At 29.0% G+C, this 19,099-nt stretch overlaps 1 pseudogene across 1 annotated transcript; it reads left to right on the forward strand.

Annotated features, from left to right (window-relative positions):
* The first annotated feature begins 2,722 nt into the window (after positions 1–2,722).
* BDBG_18036 lies at positions 2,723–2,803 on the forward strand (annotated as a pseudogene). The gene has a single exon. The product of its transcript is annotated as a tRNA-OTHER (tRNA).
* Positions 2,804–19,099: the final 16,296 nt, after the last annotated feature.

A 19,099-nucleotide genomic window follows, 5' to 3' on the forward strand; every position in this document is an offset into this window, starting at 1 on the left:
CTGTGCTGATTTCTTGCATTCTCTCAGTGTATTTAATACAAACTTCTCTTATATCTAGTTCAGAGAACTCTCACTCATGAAATCAGATCTGTAACTGATTGCATCAGATATCACAGCATCTGATCTCTTTCAGTATTTAATATGAAGATTATACACTTGAAACTTCAAGATTCAATGTGCTAAGTGTTTGAAAGATTTTATTATTAATTATAGATAGATAAGGCTTTCATGATCTGTGATCACTATTATTGTATATCTATTGTTAATATATCTATTTCACAATATTAGTATATGCTTAATTGCTAGCAATTTCTTTTCATACACTGAGTAATTGAGCTCAGTGTCTGATAGTTTTCTATTATTATACATCACTGAGTGCAGTTTACTGTTCTTACTCATCTGTAGAAGAGTATCTCTGATGACTCATTCAGATATATCTGTCTTGATGTAGAAAGATTTATTACAATCTGATTAAATAAGCACTGAGAATGTTATTATATGTTTTCTCAGTGTGAGAAAAGTCTCTTTATATACAGTATTTCAGATAATTGAATGAAACTTCTTCTTTTACAGATTTGTATTTATTTCTCTTAAAAGATCTGAGAGTGATATAGATATTCATGTGAAATCCTTGATGAATCTACAGTAATATGAGATCAACTTAAGAAACTATTGTATATAATGTACATTTCTCAGTCATGATTAATTCACTATGACATTCAATTTCTCTGAGATGAGGTGTATACAGTTATCACTCACTATATATTCTACAAACTTCAACTCTTCTGTTTCAAACACACACTTTGTTGATTTAATATAGAGCTTATACTCTGTCAGAGTTATAAGCACTTCATTGAGATGCTTCAGATATTCATTATATGAGTTTGAAAAGACTAGAATATTATTAAGATATATGAGATATAAGATTTCATTCTATTTATAAAGAATTATATTCATTATTATTTAAAAGATAACAGACACATTTGTCAGACTGAATAATATTATCAGAAATTCAAACTTCTCTCATTATATATTAAATGCAGTTTGTGAGACTGACAGTTTATCTATATAAATTTATCAGTATTCTGAGAGAAGATCAATCTTCAATAGATATCAGATATTTTCAACTGTATTCAACTATTATTGAATCTGTGACAGTGAATATTCATTCTTGATTATAAGCTTGTTAAGTACTTGATAATTGATACATATCTGTCACTTCTCATCTGTCTTTTTCATAAATAGAACTGAAAAGTCTCATATACTTGATAAGAGTTATATGAGATGATATTCTAGAAGATCTGTGATCTGATACTTCTGTTCTTTGAAATGTGTTTGTGACAGAGAGTATGCATTCTGATTGACTGATTTCATGTCTCTCATATCAATCTCATGTATGAATTCTCATTTCAGCAGTAATTTCAGTGAAAGATCTGTTCAGAAGATCTTCTCATACTTCTTCAGAAGCTTCTTCATATACTTATTCTTTCATATATTCTTTATCTTGGTTTTCTTCACTTCTGAGTCTCATATAATATACAGAATGCTTTTGAATGAGATCTTGTAAATCATTCTCTTTGCTTATTAATGTGTAAGTAGATTTAATTCTTCTATATCAGAGATGTGAAATGTTCTTCTCATATCAGTTGATAGAATTGTATGAATCATTTTCTTTCTATCAGTTAACTGTATATAATATGTACATTGTTGAATCTGCAGATTGAATCTTTGAAATCAATCAAGTCTGAGAATAAGATTGTATTTCATGTTCTGCAGCTCTTGCACTTAAATATAGCAAGATTATTCTTTGAAGTGCAAGAAAACTCTTACTCTTATAAGTGATATCAAATATTAGTTATCAGATAATCTTATACATTAGAAATTCTTCACTTAGCAGACTTCTTTCAGTCTTCAGATTATATAATTATTAATATATTGTATAGAAGCTTCTGTATCTACTAACACTTTTACAGTTATCTCTCAATTCTTACTTAAGTATCTCTTATACATTAATATTTCAGGTCTCAAGACATTGAGATGAGTATTTACTTCATTCTCACTCACATCTCAGTCAGAAGCCTACTTTCTCTTAATATTCACAGAATTCAGAGAATCTTCTAATACAGGTATCTCTTTCACTTTGAAGACTTTTTATAGAATATCAGTGAGTGTCTTTAAGCTCACTGATTCTGCTAGTTTTTTAACTCTCTTGCTTCTCTTAACTACACACACTGTGTGTAATCTTTTATATCATGATTTTAACATTTACAGTTGAAGCAAGCTCAATGCTCACAATATCAAGATTTTCACTCAGAGAATTTCTTTTTCAGAGAATTCAGTGCTTTAGCAATGATATTCAGATCTAGATTCATCACATTCAGATATGTAACTTATGTTATAGAAGTCTGATTACTTATTCTTCACTGAAGTATACTTGATTGCAGTATTTTCTGTTACAATTAACTCACTTGTTTCTGTATAATAAGAATGTTATACACTTCTTTCACTGTATCTAATTACAAGATTAAGTATTTTCATTTCACTCTTAACTCAGATGTAAGACTATGAATGAAGATCTATAAATGAAAAGATGTTGAAAACTCTTCATTTAACATAAGATAGTATAAGCTGAAGTGTGTAAAGTATGATATAAGATCACTTACTTATCTACACTCAGTGAAGTGTTTATAACACTTATCTCATATATTCACTTTCTCAAAGTGCCAGCGTGGCCCAGTTGGTAAGACTGGTAATCAAGGCCGCACACATTAGAGGTGCGTGGGTTCGAATCCCACCACTGACACCTGCCACTTCTTACCCATGAAAGCCCCCATGTAATAGAGGCTGAGTCTAATTAGTAAGGCTTGGTGCGGGGTAGAACTCTCTACTGCAAGTCAAGCCACTAGTTAAGTGAGATTCTGCGAACACTCATCAGAGCCAGTATGAGATGTCAATGTCTCACTATTCTACTGTGCACCCGTCAAGGTTCTAACAATATAGAGTCAAGCCTAATGTAGTGATTATACACTACTTAAGCAAGTTCCTAACTAGGGCTGTCATCAGAGCCTAGCTCCCTCTCAAATACAGAGAATGATTTTGAAAATCACCTGACTAGCAGGCCTAGACATGCATCTAGGCCCTAGACAGAGCACTCTGATAGGCTAGAGCCTGCAAGCTCACTGCCAACCCCTAATACTGGCAGGGAGGACTGCAGTCATCAAGCCTATGATTAGTCCCTAACACAGGGTGAGGCCACAACAGCTGATTGATAGGCCTATGAGCATCTAATGAGGCCGAGATCAGCAACCGGAAGCTTGGTGTGTACACCACCAAGTGGGCAGTGGCAGCCACTAACTAACGCCCCTGGAAATTAGTGATTGGCCTGAGAGGACGGACGCGGTGATCAGTTAATTATAGAGGGTTAAATGTAATTAGCTTAAGGTGCATCCTGTGGGTGGCTAGCACCTGTAGTCAGAACATATTGCAGAGAAATAAGCTAAACTCAAACCTCATTTTCAGAATTAGAAATGAAATCAATCAACAGTTCTTTTCTCAGTTAATGACTGATATTGAAGTTCAAAAACCAGTTATAGCTTCAATTGAGTCATTCTTCTTTGAAAACTTCATCATTCTGACTACAATGTCTGTCAGGTAGATGTCATAGTCTCTGACTGCATACATCTATAATTGAAGAATAATAATAATAATAACTACAATGTCTGAATTCAGTGCTGAATTCCTTATTCAGAATGAGAATCTTTGAAAATCAGCAGTAGAATCTTTGTTAAACACAACAATTCTATCTGAGAGAGATGAAAAGTGAGACAAATTCATTCTTTATAATATTTCAGTTGAAATTTTTGACTGTGAAGAAGGAATACTACTTCTTAAAAATGAATTAGAAGAATACAACTCTATTCAACTGAGAAAGAAGCCTGTATGACTAAATTTAATTGAGTTTAGACAAAGTAGAAGAAATGCCTCTGTTCTAGTATATACAAAGACAATGAAACAGTCAAAGATCTCTGAAGTAAGAGTAGTAGATTTGAAAATGAGAGTTCATGAATACAAAGACTCAAGAATGAATCTCAAAGCTCAAACACAGTGTTCAAACTGTCAAAGATATGAATACTTTGCAATCTTCTATTTCAGAGACTCAAAATGTGCATTCTGTGCCAGAGATTACAAAACTAGTGAGCATAAATATGAAACATGCTCAAAAAGAGATGAAATATGTTAACATACTCTGCTTAAATGCTCTAATTGCAAAGAAAAATATGCATCTAGCTCAAAAGAATGTATGTTTACTTCAAGAACTTAAAAGAACTGAAGAAAAGATGAAGCTCAGAGTAAACCTAGAACTGAAGAGAATAGTCAAGTCAGTAAACTCACAACTGCAAGCTTAAAAAGAAGAAACTCTCAACTATCTAAGTCTTCAAACTTCAATTCTTCAGCTAAATGTAAACAGAATTTGAATTCTCAAACTTCTGTTAAGATTAGAGAATTGAGAAATAACTCTGGTGATAAACTAGATATAATGCAAGCAGTTAAGATTTCTACTTTTCAGAACAGTTATAATCTACTATCTGATAATAGTGATTAGATTCTACTCTACTCTCTTTTAGTATGAATATATAACAAAAACAACAAAAAAAGTTTAAAAACTCTTCAAAAATCACATTTATTCAAAATAATGTGAATAGAAACTCAAATTGTATTTATTCTTATCTTCAAATTGCATTTGAATAAAAAGTTGATTTTATACTGCTTCAGGAGCTGAATTTTGATACTGAGTAAAAATATGTCATTTCTTATTCAAGCTACTACTGCTTTTTATCTCAAAAGTCTGAGATAAAGTCAAGAGTAGTGATCTATGAAAGAAAGAGATTAAGATATTAATTTAATCTAAGATTTAATATCATGTCTGACCCTGATATTCTGGTGAATGACATTATAGATAAAGAAAATGAGTTTGATACTATACAGCTCATAAATATCTATAATGAAAAGTTATTGAAGAAATATAACAATATCTGAACAATTGATAGAGAATTTCTGAATATAACTTTATCAAGAAACTCTATAATTGTAGAAGACTTCAATACACATCATCTCTGATGAAATTCAGAATGCAAGAGAGCAGTGAGAGCTGATAATCTGATTGAATGAATCTTTGAGTATTCAATAGATTTAATTAATAAGTCTGATCAATAAACATTCTTTAGAAAAGATATGAAACAGAAGTCTATTATAGATCTAATCTTTATATCACAAAATCTAATGAAAAGAAGACTTGTAAACTGATTTATTAATTCAAATAAGACATCAGAATCAGGTCATGAGATTATTCAATTTGATATTGAACTGAGTGAAAAACAAATGAGTGAAAATCCTCTTCTCTCTAATCAGTATAACTTTGAAAAAGCTGATTGAAAAGCAGTTGAAGAAAGTATAAAACTGTTAAAATCTGAAAGACAGAATGAGCTATATTGAAACTATGATCAAGATATCTCAAATGAAATGCTTAAGAATAGAGTGAAGCTTATTACATCTATTATTCTAACAAGTGTTAGAGATAATATTTCAAAGAGAAAATCTTCTGAGTATTCAAAACCTTGATAGAATGAGAATATCTCATCTAAAAGGAAAGAATTAGCTACTACTAGAAGAAATTGAAAGAATGATGTAATATCTGATAAAGAGTTCAAAGCTGTTAGAAATGAATATTTTTCAGATATTAAAAGAGTTAAAACAGACTGCTGGAATAAATTTCTTAAAGAAGCATAAGAGAAGAAAGTTTTTAAAGCTTTTAACTATACTAAAACAAGAAGTGTAGCAAAACTTCCAGCCTTAGAATATGAGTTTCAGAATGAATCATATACAGCAAACTCTTTTAAGGAAAAATGTCAAGCTTTTATGAGAATTCTCTTTCAGAACTCACCAGATTCAGATTCAGATTCAGAGGAAGAGAATATATCACTTCTCAACTACATTGATGAAAATGACTGAGAATGACCTGATCTTACACAAGATAAATTAGAGTCAGCTATCTTCTCAAGTTCTGTTAAAACTGCTGCAGGCTCTGATTCAATTAATCACTTAATTATTCAGAATACATATTCCTACTTAAAGAATGAATATTTTGAGCTCTTTTTCAATCTCTTGAAAAATGAATATCATTCTGAATACTGGAGAGAAGCCACTGAAGTGATTCTTGCAAAATCTAATAGAAAAACTTCAATTTCTAAGTCATATAGAGTAATATCTCTATTGAACTGTCTAGAAAAGGTTTTAGAAAAGATAATAGCTACTTGACTATCTTTTATAAGCTCTATAGATGATTCTCTTTTATTCAGTGAATAAATAAAAGATAGAAAACAGTGTTCTGCAATTGACACTGTTCTCTCAGTTGTTCATGATATTCAAATAGCAAAGCATGAGAGTCTGGTCTCAACTGCAGTTTTTATTGATATAAAAGAAGCATTTGATCATGTTTCAAAGTCAAAGTTAATTCAGACATTGAAGATATTAAAACTGCCACTTTCTCTAATAAAATGAGTTAACTGTTTTATATCTAAAAGAAGTATACAACTCTTCTTTAATGAAATGAAACAAGACAAGACTGAGATAAAAATAGAAGTACTACAGAAATCTTCAATCTTACTCATTTTATTTACAATATACACTGCATATTCATTTAAAAATAGAAATAAAAGAATAGTGCAATCTCTGAGTTATATGAATGATATTGATCTAGTCTACAGCTCAAAAACTATCAAAGAGAATTTGAAAGTAATTGAAGAAGCTGCAAAGAAAATCTTTGTTAGAGCAGATATCAATCAAATTCAATTTAATATGAATAAAACTGAGTTAATTCACTTCTTTCTAAGATTCAATGAGAAAGAACTATCTCTAACTCTTTTAAATAGAGAGATTAAACCCAGTGTAAATATCAAATGATTAGGAGTATGATTAAACTCTAAGTTGAATTTTAAATATCACATTCAACAAAGAACTGTCAAGACAGAAAGACTATTGAACAATATAATCAGACTATTAAATACAGAGAGAGGTCTATTCTTCCAAGCTATGAGACAGTTATATATAGCCTGTATTACATCAGTAGCTGATTATGAAGTTCAAGTTTGATAGAATAATCAAGAGAATTTCACTGAACTCTTTCAAAGTCTGTAAAACAGAGCCTTGAGAAGAATTCTGAGAGTATTCAAATCATCTTCTATTAAAGCAATGAAAATTGAAGCTTCAATTCCTTCTTCTGCTATTAAATTTGAAAAGGCCTGTATGAACTATGCTCTGAGAGTTATAAAGATAAGCTTAAATTATCTAATCAGAGAAAGAGTCTCTTCTTCATTTCTATTAATTAACTCTGGAAATGAACTGGATTGAAATAGATTTCTTGATTGAAATGAAAATAATTCTTCAAAGAAAATGCCTTCTCAACTGTACAGACTATGCTCTCTGATTAAAAATCAATTTTCTTCTTTAAATGTTGAAAAAGTTGATCATGAGAAGTTATCTCTCTGAAGAGAAAAGCTTGAATCTCTTATAGACTTACAAATAAGTGAACTATCAAAAGAGAAAGAATATGAACAGTATTTGAAGAGAATTTCTACAATCAATATAAAGAACTCTATTCTGATTTATTCAGATGACTCAAAAAATGAGAACTTGAATAGATTAGGTGCAGACATTGCTTATACTGAAGATAATATCAATTTTATCTCAGATTTCTAAAATCTAGACTCTGAATATGAAGTCTTTGATGCTGAACTATTTGTAATAGTGAAAGCTTTCAAACTCATTGAAATAAAATCTTATAAAAGAGGAAATTGTTTGAAAGAGATATGAATATTCTCTGATAGTCAAGCTGCTTTAAAAAGACTTAGAAATAGTCAGATTCATAATAGTCAAATGAATCTTGAACTGATCTTAAACTCTATTTTGAAAATTCAAAAGAGAAGAATATCAAAGCTAATAATTCATCTACACTGAGTTCCTGCTTATATGAATATTCATGGCAATGAATTGGCTGATTCAGCTGCAAAAAAGAGTGCAGAATTAAGCAGATCTATTCAAAAAATTATGTCCTGGTCTTTTATAAAGAGAAAAATAAAAGAATCTTGTTTAGACAAGTGAAATGAAAGCTGGCACAAATAAAAGAAGAGTATACATTATTCAAGATTTGAAACAAAACCCAAGTGGAAATCTTGTTCAATTAAATGTAAAAAGAAAATATTCTCATCTATAATACAGCTGAAACTAGGATATGACTATTTCAAATCTTATATACAAAGATTTGATGATAGATTTGACTCAATAGAATGCTTATTCTGCAATATAAATGAGAATCCTGAGCATATTATAATGCACTGTACATTATACAATAGTCTCAGAGCCAGATTGAAAGAGAAGTATAATCTAAATCAATTAAATATGAGATTCTTATTCTCAACTGAGACAGGAATTAAATACTTAATAGACTTTCTATCAGAAACTCAAGCAGTTATAAGAAAATGGCTAAATTCAGAATTATCTGAATATGAAGAGGAGGAAATCAACCAGATATAGTCTGTTAAAACAGCTATATACTATCTTTTAATAATTTGTTTTGTTACAGTCTTTCTTTATTTTATCTTTTTCTTTCAATTTCTTTCTGTCTATCTATTTAATGTGTCTATCTTTAAGACTGTGTTCTCTTTTCCTTTGTCATGATATTGTCAAATGATTTCAAAGTATGAGATGATGTTAAAACACTGCAATTTGTCAACAGTTTTTATATTCTGGGCTGGAATTTTCTGATTTTGCATATCTGAAATTGATGAATGTATAATAGTTAACTTTACAGATATAGGAAAAACCCTGAGAACTAAAAGTTCTCAGGTAGATGTCATAGTCTCTGACTGCATACATCTATAATTGAAGAATAATAATAATAATAATAACTTTCTCAAAGTTATGCAAGATTTATTTGAAAAACTCATTTCATATTTATAAGAATGAATATCACTCTAAGTCTGTGAGATTTATCTTTTTATCAGTTATTCATAATGACTTTGCTTTTCTGTGTAGAAATATAGCAGATTTTAAGACTTGTTAAAATTCTGTTAACTGTCTGTCTGTAAGTTTATATTCAATTTGATAATATAATTGTATCTGACTTAGCCAGCTGATTACAGCATTATTTTTTGAGTTATCATTGAAGCTTGATAACTCTGACAGATCTTCTGACTTAATGTATCTCATATTCAGATTCTCATTCTGTGCAGCAGTCTCTGATGATGTGTATACTTCTGAAGAGGTTATGAATGATAGTGATGAAATCTTCAGATTCAGTGTAGTTACTCATAAACATTCAATCTTTCACTGCAGGTCTAAGACCTGATTTTCTCTATTCTTATTGATGATGATGATTGCATCAGTGAAGCTCTTTATAGTGAATACTTAATATGCAGTGAATGTTAAATGTTGTTTGACTTTCATCTCAGTCTGTCACTGTGTACACAAGGTCTTGATTTTGTTTAGAATTCTTGTATATGTACAGAGCTTTGATTTCAGTTCAGCAGTTTTGACTGCTTTTCTTACTACTTCAAGTAAACTCTCTGAGAGGTTCTACATATCTTTCAGTTCAGATAGCAGAGAAGAGTATTGTTCATATTAACTAGAGAAGATATTCATTTCAGTGATTTCTCATTGATTGTACAATATCTATCATTATATTACTATATCATTATATTACTATCTCATTATATGATTTCTATTATCATTATATAACTTCAGTGATGATCACTCTCTCTTTTTATTCTTCTTTTAGATAGGAAGTGAACTTCTTTGAATCTCATTCACTGCTCTTATTTTCTTTCTCACATCTCATCTATTCATGCATCATACATGGCATTCATCTGAGTGTGAAGTATTCCCTTAACAAGTGAAGCAGTATCAATTGAATGCTCTTTTACTCACTGCTCTTTATATGCTATCTTTTGAGACATTCTAGAACCACACTGACATGATAACTACAAATCACTTTGTAGATGAAATTATCACATTCTGAAGAAGCCTGTGCTTCTCACTAGTTTTTAAACATGCTATCAGATGTGATTCAAAGGTTGCTTGAATCAGCATACAATTACAGATGTATGCTGGCTTCTTATATACTGTACACTAAATTAATTGATGGCCGCTATGGCCCCTTTACATTCATAAGCAAGTTCGGAAGCGGCCGCGTTATTATCCGGCGGTCGTATGTTCTTCTGAACCACAAAAGAATAGTAATAATACTAATAATTTTAAAGAATGCTTCAGAAAAGATGAGAGAGAAAGCAGTAGTTACAGATGCAGAATCAAGATTAAAAGAGATCAGTTACACTTATATAAAAGCTAATAAGTTGCTTCTAAACTAAGCAATTTAATTAAAAAGAATACAAGACTCACTAGTTAAGAAATCAAGTCTTAAGATAAGAATATGAGTTTTTATATACAATGAGAGTTCTGAAAAGTTTCAATCTAAGTGATTTGAGCTCTATAAAATACTCAAATCACACTCTCTGAGAATATACACATTGAAAGAATCAGAGGGACACGACTCTATAACTGTAACCAACCGCTCCACCACGAACTCGCTCGATTTTTCGAATAAGAACCCGCCGATAGATCCATCGAAAAGCCCTCGATCATACGAGCATTTTGACCCCATCGGCGACCGCATACCCCGTGTGGTGGTGGAGATATCCAGCCAAACATGAACTAGACATTGTTCAAAACTCCCGTGTGGGATTATCCCCCGTTCACCCCTACCACACCACAACCCCGGGCCAAAGTGCCATACAAATTGTAAGGTGAAGAGACATAGCCATATGCATCAATCTTCTTGATTTTGGAAGATCTCTGATCTGTAATTGTGGAGATATCTGAGAAGTGATCTCTGTGAAAACCCTGTCCATCTTTGATGTTTCAAAACATCAACATCAAGTCTCACCCTCATATCACCCTTCTCAATCTGGCTCATCCCCGGCAGAAAAATACAAAAAGATACCTTGGTGATAATATCAAGCATATAACTAACAGACACTTCTGAAGTGCAATCTTCACAGTCTGTCATCAGTGTATCTAGACTTCAATATCAAGTCTCACCCTTGTACTATCTCTCTCAATCTGGCTCATCTCTGACAGAATAATACAAAAAGATATCTCAGTAACAGTATTCAATACATAATCAGCAGATAACAAGTCAACAGCATATCAATAACTATAAAATCAGTATATCTCAAGATCTGACTGAGTCTTTGATCTCTGCATAGTGAGATATATTAAATCTAGTTTTAATATCTCAATATTCAATAGATTCTGCAAGAGATTAAGAACAGCAATACTAGATTTCTATTGAATTTGAGAATTAACTCTATATTAATATAATCATTGACAAAGTCTTTTATTTTAAGATATAAATAACCAGTTCCTCTACATTCTGCTGACAATATTTATATTATTATATAGAAACAGACTTATATTCTCTATAATATCAAGACTCTGAAGAGAGAAAGTCTTGATAGAGAGTATATAATAATATATATCTTAGCAGTTTCTATCTTATTCTTCTACAGCAGTTAATACAAAAAAAAAAGATCTTAGAAATAGTTTTTTACTTCTCTTGAAAAAGTAAGATGTTTTTCTCTGAATTTTATATAATATTCTTACAAAGAATTAAAAACAGAGCTGTTTTCTGTTATAATTTCATATTCTTTTAAGTAAGAATTACTTTTTCAGTGACTGAAGAGCTTTTATTAATACTTATTTCTTTTTTATACTCTTTATTAACTGATTTGAGTTGCACACTTGTTGTGTGAGAAGAATTAAATGATTTAGAATAAAATTAAATAGTTTTAATCAATTTCTCTATAAAAAATTGATTTATTTTTTATCAGTTTTTCTCTTAAAAACTGTCATATTATCTGATTTATTATCAATTGATATTATACTCTTTCTCACTATATCTCAAGAAAGAGATTATAAAGATTTTATTAATTTATCTTAAAAATCAATTTTAGTTTATTAGATTCTCTTTAAAAATCTAATCTAGTTACTGAACTAGTGTGAAAAAAATCAGGTGTTTTATATATAAAAGTCTTTTATTCTTCTTTTGAAACAGTCTGATCAACTTTTCAATTGAAAACAGACTTAGAAATATCTCAATTAAAACAGTCTGATCAACTTTTCATTGAGTGAGAATAATAAGTTCAAAAATACACTCAGTTGATGTGAAAAAAGATGCTTTCTTAAATACTATTTCTGAGATTGAAATTCTGAAGAGAAGAAAGAAAGAAGAAATAGAGAAATAATAAGTTCTTAAAATATAGAAACTTAAAAAAGTAAGCAAGATTCTTGAAAAGCAGTGTCTGAGTGAGATGAATAAAGAAGTTCTGTTAATTCTTCATACTCAGACTAGATAACTACAGAAGATGATTAAGTTCAAACTTAGAATCTCAAACACAGTTTAAAAAACATTGAAAATTTCTAGTATAATTACTGACTCTTCATCTTACTCTTCTTCTTTTTTTCCTACTTCTTCTTCTTCTTTGAATTAGAAGAAAATATATGCTCAAGCAGCTGAATCTGCTGTCTCTAAATCTGCTATCTCAAAATCTGCTTAAAATCCTGAGAAATCTGAGAAAAATACTGCTCATATCTCTATTCATAGAAAAGTAAAAAAGAAAATGTAAAAAGAGAAAAACTTTTAAATCTTCAGAAATAAAAGACTTATTCTTAAAATCTCAAATCAGAACATTCTGCAAAGAAACAAGCTAAACTCAAATCTTATTTTCAGAATCAGAAATGAAATTAATCAGCAGTTCTTTTCTCAGTTGATAACTGATATTAAAGTTCAAAAATCAGTTATAGCTTTAATTAAGTTATTATTCTTTGAAAACTTCATTATTCTGATTACAATGTCTGAATTCAGTACTGAATTTCTTATTCAGAATAAGAATTTCTGAAAGTCAGTAGTAGAATCTTTGCTAAACATAATAATTCTATCTGAAAGAGATGAAAAGTGAGATAAATTCATTCTTTATAATATTTCAGTTGAAACTTTTGACTGTGAAGAAGAAATGCTACTTCTTAAAAATGAATTGAAAGAATATAACTCTATTCAACTGAGAAAGAAGTCTGTATAACTAAATTCAATTAAGTTCAGATAAAGTAGAAGAAATGCCTCTGTTCTAATATATATAAAAACACTTAAATAGTCAAAGATCTCTGAAGTAAGAGTAGCAGATTTGAAAATGAGAGTTCATGAATACAAAGACTCAAGAATGAATCTCAAAGCTCAAACACAGTGTTTAAACTGTCAAAGATATAAATACTTTGTAATCTCATATTTTAGAGACTTAAAATATGCATTCTGTGTCAGAGATTATAAAACTAGTGAGTATAAATATGAAACATGCTCAAAAAGAGATAAAATATGTCAATACACTCTGCTTAAGTGCTCTAATTATAAAGAAAAACATGCATCTAGCTCAAAAGAATGTATATTTACTTCTAGAACTCAAAAGAACTGAAGAAAAGATGAAGCTCAAAGTCAATCTAGAACTGAAGAGAAGAGTTAAGTCAGTAGACTTATAACTGTAAGCTTAAAAAGAAGAAACTCTTAACTATTTAAATCTTCAAACTTCAATTCTTCAGCTAAATGTAAATAGAATTTGAATTCTCAAACTTCTGTTAAGATTAGAGAATTGAGAAATGACTCTGATAATAAACTAGATATAATGTAAGTAATTAAGATCTCTACTTTTTAAAATAGTTATAATCTACTATCTGATGATAGTGACTAGATCCTACTCTATCTCTACTCTCTTTTAGTATGAATATACAATAAAAATAATAAAAAAAGTGTAAAAACTCTTCAAAAATCATATTTATTTAAAATAATATGAATAGAAACTTAAATTATATTTATTCTTATCTTTAAATTGCATTTGAATAAAAAGTTGATTTTGTACTACTTCAGAAACTGAATTTTAATACTGAGTAAAATTACATTATTTCTCATTCAAGCTACTACTACTTTCTATCTCAAAAGTCTGAGATAAAGTCAAGAGTAGTAATCTATGAAAGAAAGAGATCAAGATATTAATTTAATCTAAGATTTAATATCATGTCTGACTCTGATATTCTGGTGAGTGATATTATAGATAAAGAAAATAAGTTTGATACTATACAGCTTATAAATATCTATAATGAAAAGTCATTGAAGAAAAATAACAATATCTGAACAATTGATAGAGAATTTCTGAATATAACTTTATTAAGAAACTCTATAATTGCAGAAGATTTCAATGTATATCATCTCTGATGAAATTCAGAATGTAAGAGAGTAGTGAGAGCTGATAATCTAATTGAATAAATCTTTGAGCATTCAATAGATTTGATTAATAAGTCTGATCAACAAATATTCTTTAGAAAAGATATGAAATAGAAATCTATTATAGATTTAATCTTCATATCATAAAATCTAATGAAATGAAGACTTGTAAACTAGTTTATTAATTCAAATAAGACATCAGAATCAGATCATGAGATTATTCAATTTAATATTGAACTGAGTGAAAAATAAATGAGTGAAAATTCTCTTCTCTCTAATCAGTTTAACTTTGAAAAAGCTGATTGAAAAGCAGTTGAAGAAAGTATAAAACTGTTAAAATCTGAAAGATAGAATAAGCTATATTGAAATTCTGATCAAGATATCTCAAATGAAATGCTTAAGAATAGAGTGAAGCTTATTACATCTATTATTCTAACAAGTGTTAGAGATAATATTTCAAAGAGAAAATCTTCTGAGTATTCAAAACCTTGATAGAATGAGAATATCTCATCTAAAAGGAAAGAATTAGCTACTACTAGAAGAAATTGAAAGAATGATGTAATATCTGATAAAGAGTTCAAAGCTGTTAGAAATGAATATTTTTCAGATATTAAAAGAGCTAAAACAGACTGCTGGAATAAATTTCTTAAAGAAGTATAAGAAAAGAAAGTTTTTAAAGCTTTTAACTATACTAAAACAAGAAGTGTAGCAAAACTTTCAGTCTTAGAATATGAGTTTCAGAATGAATTATATACAGTAAACTCTTTTAAGAAAAAATGTTAAGCTTTTATAAGAATTCTCTTTCAGAACTCATCAGATTCAGATTCAGATTCAGAGAAAGAGAATATATCACTTCTCAACTACATTGATGAAAATGACTGAGAATGACCTGATCTTACATAAGATGAATTAGAGTCAGCTATCTTCTCAAGTTCTGTTAAAACTGCTGCAGGGCCTGATTTAATTAATCACTTGATTATTTAAAATATATATTTCTACTTAAAGAATGAATATTTTAAGCTCTTTTTCAATCTCTTGAAAAATGAATATCATTCTGAATACTGAAGAGAAGTCACTGAAGTGATTCTTGCAAAACCTAATAGAAAAACTTCAATTTCTAAGTCATATAGAGTAATATCTCTATTAAACTGTCTAGAAAAGATTTTGAAAAAGATAATAGCTACTTGACTATCTTTTATAAGCTCTATTAATAACTCTCTTTTATTCAGTGAATAAATGAGAGATAGAAAACAATGTTCTGTAATTGACACTATTCTCTCAGTTATTCATGATATTCAAATAGCAAAGCATGAAGATCTGGTCTCAACTGCAGTTTTTATTGATATAAAAGAAGCATTTAATCATGTTTTAAAGTCAAAGTTAATTCAGACTTTGAAGATGTTAAAACTGTCACTTTCTCTAATAAAATGAGTTAACTGTTTTATATCTAAAAGAATCATATAACTTTTCTTTGATGAAATAAAATAAGATAAGACTGAGATAAAAATAGAAGTACTGTAAGAATCTTCAATCTCACTCATTTTATTTGCAATATACACTGTATATCTATTCAAAGATAGAAATATGAAAATAGTGCAATCTCTAAGTTTTATAGATGATATTGATCTAGTCTACAGCTCAAAAACTATTAAAGAGAATTTAAAAGTAATTGAAAAAGCTGTAAAGAAAATTCTTATCAGAGCAGATATCAATCAAATTCAATTTAATATGAATAAAACTGAGTTAATTCATTTCTTTTCTAGATTCAATGAGAAAGAACTATCTCTAACTCTTTTAAATAGAGAGATTAAACCCAGTTTAAATGTCAAATGATTAGAAGTATGATTAAACTCTAAGTTGAATTTTAAATATCATATTCAATAAAGAACTGTCAAGGCAGAAAGACTATTGAACAACATTATCAGACTATCAAATACAGAGAGAGGTCTATTCTTCTAGGCTATGAAACAGTTATATATAGCCTGTATTATCTCAGTAGCTGATTATGAAGTTCAAGTTTGATGAAATAATCAAGAAAATTTCACTGAACTCTTTCAAAGTCTGTAAAACAGAGCTTTGAGAAGAATTCTGAGAGTATTCAAATCATCTTCTATTAAAGCAATGAAAATTGAAGCTTCAATTCTCTCTTCTACTATTAGATTTGAAAAGGCCTGTATGAACTATGCTCTGAGAGTTATAAAGATGAGCTCAAATCATATAATCAGAGAAAGAGTCTCTTTCTCATTTTCATCAGTTAACTCTGGAAATAAACTGAATTGAAATAGATTTCTTGATTGAAATGAAAATAATTCTTCAAAGAAAATGTATTCTCAACTGTATAGACTATACTCACTGATTAAAAATCAATTTTCTTCTTTAAATATTGAAAAAGTTGCTCATGAGAAGTTATCTCTCTGAAGAGAAAAGCTTGAATCTCTTATAGACTTATAAATAAGTGAACTATTTAAAGAGAAAGAATATGAACAGTATTTAAAGAGAATTTCTACAATTAATATAAAAGACTCTATTCTGATTTATTCAGATGACTTAAAAAATGAGAATTTGAATAGATTAGATGCAGACATTGCTTATACTGAAGATAATATTAATTTTATCTCAGATTTCTGAAATTTAGACTGTGAATCTGAAGTCTTTGATGCTGAATTATTTGTAATAGTGAAAGCTTTCAAACTTATTGAAATAAAATCTTATAAAAGAGAAAATAGTTTGAAAGAGATATAAATATTCTCTGATAGTCAAGCTACTTTAAAAAGACTTAGAAATAGTCAGATTTATAATGATCAAATGAATCTTAAACTGATCTTAAACTTCATTTTAAAAATTCAAAAGAGAAGAATATCAAAGCTGATAATTCATCTGCACTGAGTTCCTGCTCATATGAATATTCATAATAATGAATTGGCTGATTCAGCTGTAAAAAAAGGTTCAGAATTAAGCAGATCTGTTTAAAAAATTGTGTCCTGGTCTTTTATAAAGAGAAAAATAAAAGAATCTTGTTTAGACAAGTAGAATGAAAGCTGGCAGAAATAAAAGAAGAGTATACATTATTCAAGATTTGAAACAAAACTCAAGTGAAAATCTTGTTCAATTAAATGTAAAAAGAAAATATTCTCATCTATAATACAGCTGAAATTAGAACATGGCTATTTCAAATCTTATATACAAAGATTTGATGATAGATTTGACTCAATAGAATGCTCATTCTGCAATACAAATGAGAACTCTGAGTATATTATAATACACTGTGCATTATACAATAGTCTCAGAGCCAGATTGAAAGAGAAGTATGATCTAAATCAATTAAATATGAGATTCTTATTCTCAACTGAGACAGGAATTAAATACTTAATAGACTTTCTATCAGAAACTCAAGCAGCTACAAGAAAATGACTGAATTCAGAAATATCTGAATATGAAGAGAAGAAAATTGATCAGATATAGTCTGTTAAAACAGCTATATACTATCTTTTAATAATTTGTTTCATTACAGTCTCTTATTATTTTACTTTATCTTTTTCTTTCTATTCTTTTCTATCTATCTATTTAATGTGTCTATCTTTAAGACTGTGTTCTCTTTTCTTTTGTCATGTCAAATGGTTTCAAAGTATCAGAAGATGTTAAAATACTGCAATTTATAAACAGTTTTTATATTCTGAGCTGAAATTTTCTGATTTTGCATATCTGAAATTGATGAATATATAATAGTTAACTGTATAGATATAGGAAAAACCCTGAGAACTTTTAGTTCTCAGGTAGATGTCATAGTCTCTGACTGCATACATCTATAATTGAAGAATAATAATAATAATAATAATAATAATCAGAGGGACAGATCTTATATAACTTAATAAATAATTTATATTTTATAAAGACAAAGATACAAGATCTGAGCAGATTATAATTATTCACAGCACTGTTATCAGTATTGAAAAAGAAGAAGCTTATAATTAAAAAGTCTCATAAAGTAAGAGAAATCATAGATACTTACAAATTAGATAATCACACTTATTTCAATCTTTTCATAATAATAAGAAAAGAGTGAGAAGTAATGAAGAAATCAAATAAATATTACACTTTAATAAATAATAAGACTGTAGCTAACTGTATAATATCATACTGTAGACAGCAGATGTAACTAGACTGACTGCCGGAATCGTGAATTTCATGTTTAGTCTCATTTGATCTGATCTCATACATTTCTTGGCATAAATCCTGCTGGGACTAGTTATTAAAAAAACATGCAAAGTGACTATATATGAGATCTTAAAATCAAATCATGACTTGAAAAAAATGAGAAAGTGATCTCATTTAATCTCATTTACTCTTATTCTTGGCATAAAGTTACTATTTTTAGACATTTTAAGGTTTTTTTTAGACTATTTTTAATTTTTTAAAAAGTAACACTTTTTGATAACACCTAAATGAGATTTAAAGTCATTTAAAGCAATAAAAATAATTTAAATTGAGAAGTGGAAATCATGATCTTATTTAGAAAATGTGATAAAAGTAGACAGTAAGTCTCACTGAGACAGTATGAGACTACTATCTAATGTTAAAACCGTGTAATGAGATCGGTCAAATTAATAATGAAGCTATCAAAAAATCTGGTTCTGGTCCCAGACACGGTTACACGGTCAGTCTAGATATAACATAGTAAAGAGCAGTCTCAAGATAACAGACTTATACATAAGTCAGATC

This window comes from Blastomyces gilchristii (genome assembly GCF_000003855.2).
Source record: "Blastomyces gilchristii SLH14081 genomic scaffold supercont1.47, whole genome shotgun sequence".
In the NCBI taxonomy this organism is placed as follows: Eukaryota; Fungi; Ascomycota; class Eurotiomycetes; order Onygenales; family Ajellomycetaceae; genus Blastomyces; species Blastomyces gilchristii.